The 2,264-nt window shown below is 41.8% G+C and overlaps 1 protein-coding gene across 3 annotated transcripts in view; it reads left to right on the plus strand.

Moving 5' to 3' along the window:
- gripap1 (GRIP1 associated protein 1) overlaps nucleotides 1-1,813 on the plus strand; it is a 40,007-nt gene extending 38,194 nt beyond the window's left edge. For all 3 annotated transcript variants that reach the window (XM_075475901.1, XM_075475902.1, XM_075475903.1), the window contains one exon: nucleotides 1-1,813. This exon is cut by the window's left edge and continues 598 nt beyond it. The gene's annotated coding sequence lies outside the window, so the exon portion shown is untranslated.
- Nucleotides 1,814-2,264: the final 451 nt, after the last annotated feature.

Genomic DNA, 2,264 nt, shown 5'->3' on the forward strand with positions numbered 1-2,264 from the left:
AATAATAATAAATAAAAAATGAATTAAAAAAAGTATTCAAAATGTAAGAATGCACGTATTTAATGCACGTGATGTTCGTGCTTCACGCTGACGACTCGCCGCCCTCCGCTACGGTGGCCCAGAAGGACGAATCTGTGGGGGCGTTCAGTTGGCTGCAGGGAGCAGTTTCTGCCACCAGGTGTCACTGTTCCTCCTCTCTCAGTCCCAGAAACAGCAGCTGATGAACCACCTGACAGGAAGCGGCAGCGCCGACCAATCAGATCAACTTTAGCCGTTATATTCCGATTTTTACCCGAATCACAGTAGTTCTGTTTTTTAAAGGAACACGAAAAACGGGAAATAGTCGTTAAAAATAATGGATTGAACTTTTATTTTGAACTTTACTCAAAACAGACAAACAAAAAAACTTTAAAAAAAAACAAAGTTTTCTGTTGTAAAATTCTGCGATATTTGGTTTAAAATGACGTAAAAAAGTGACGATGACATCACGGCGAGTCTTCAGTCGGCCGAACGCGTTTAAATCCAAACTTTTAACGACAGAAAAGTTTGTTGTTTGATCAGTTTTAAATAAAAACGTCTAAGTCTACCTCCTGGACAACAGCCTCAGATTCTGATAGAAATGGAAGACGTGGAAAAACGTGAATCTGATTCTGATAGGAATGGAAAATATAAACACGAGGCCGTAAATCTGAATCGTCTGAAGTTTTCCGTCTTTGATCCGATCTGTTGACTCAGGAGCCAGAAATTAGCCCGTTCCCTCCCCTCAGATTCACTTTCAGACATTTTTAAGAGTTATTTTTCCTCCGGGGGGGGGGGTCGTGTCTATGTCATGGAGCGCTCACATGTTAAATGACCGTATCATTACTGAAAGATCCGTTTGTGTTGGGCCGTGGCTACATCCTGGAGTTAGCTAACTGCGGTGATTTAGCGCCCCGGTTTTTTGGCTCTCGTGCACTTTGGGATGCCGAATGGTTCAGGGGTTAAACTTTAGTCAAAATTCCTAAATGTAAACAAACCAAACGGCAGCGTTTCTGTTGGTGATGGCGTCAGATTTGGAGATATTTGGTTTAAAAGATGAGTTTTATTGATAAGTGATGTCACAGTTTGACTTGGGATGTAAAAATGAATCGACGGAAATGTTTGTGCTTCTGATCATGCAGCTTTTTCCAGGACTCTGTCTATGCCTTGTATATTACATGAAACCCATTTTGCACTATCCTCTCTTTGGGAACGCTTCCGTCCTCACATGGGGCACCAAACGGTGCAGCTTTGAGTCAGGCCGGGTCTACTTCCTGGTTGAAATAACATTGTTATTATTTTTTTGACTGTCTCTGTTTAAATCTGCTTCTTCTTTATAAAAAAACAAAAACAGGAAGTGGAAAACAAACACTTCCTGTCTGCTTCTGTTGGCCTGTGGACCCTGACTACTTCCTGGAGTGCTCACCCTTGCTCATGGCGAGCTTCTGCTGACATGACTCTGACTATATCCTGGACTAAATGCTTGTAACAGACGCCGTGCTTTAAGTTGTCGTCGCCTGCTTTTGTTTTCGTGTTTGTTTACGGCAGAAAACTGTAAATCTGCTCAACAAGAAGAAACAAGTCGACTTGTTTTTCTGCGCAGCTTCAAAGATTCGGAGAGAAAAACGTGTTTCTCTCTTCTGCTCTGTTTTTGTTTGTAATGTTTAAATCTGTATATACTCGCTGTGATATGACTTCTAACTCTATGAAGAATCAAACTGATCTATTTATGTCTGACGGTGATCATGACACTAATTATTGTAACGATGGAGAAATATAAAATTATGTCTGGAGATGCCGAGTGTCTGTTTTCCCACAGCGGGGGGGATTAACGCCTGAAAACAAACGAGTCCCGTTCAGCAGGGACTCGGAAGGAAAACATCCAAAATGAGCTGGAAGAGTTTCGTTCTGATTAGTTTAATTCTAACTTCCTTTCTGAGGTCCAGGCCTGACAAACTGGATACTACTCCTACTAACTTTCTGAGTTAGTATGCGAGTTTGAGTAAGGCAGAAGTTCCCGGATGCATACTAGATTCTCTGAAATGTTGGGTATGCATCATGAGGTTACTACTCGTACTCAAACTACCCAAGATGCAACGTAACGTGACGTCGCCGATCGTCATTTCCTGTCAAAACGGCAGTTTCAAGCTAGCTACAACGAGGGTAGGTTCACTTCCTGTTTTCAAAACAAAAGCACCAATTGTATGGTAATGGCTTTCCCTATGATAAAAGGCAACGGGTATTTT

This window comes from Odontesthes bonariensis, chromosome 10, assembly GCF_027942865.1.
Source record: "Odontesthes bonariensis isolate fOdoBon6 chromosome 10, fOdoBon6.hap1, whole genome shotgun sequence".
NCBI classification, from domain to species: Eukaryota; Metazoa; Chordata; class Actinopteri; order Atheriniformes; family Atherinopsidae; genus Odontesthes; species Odontesthes bonariensis.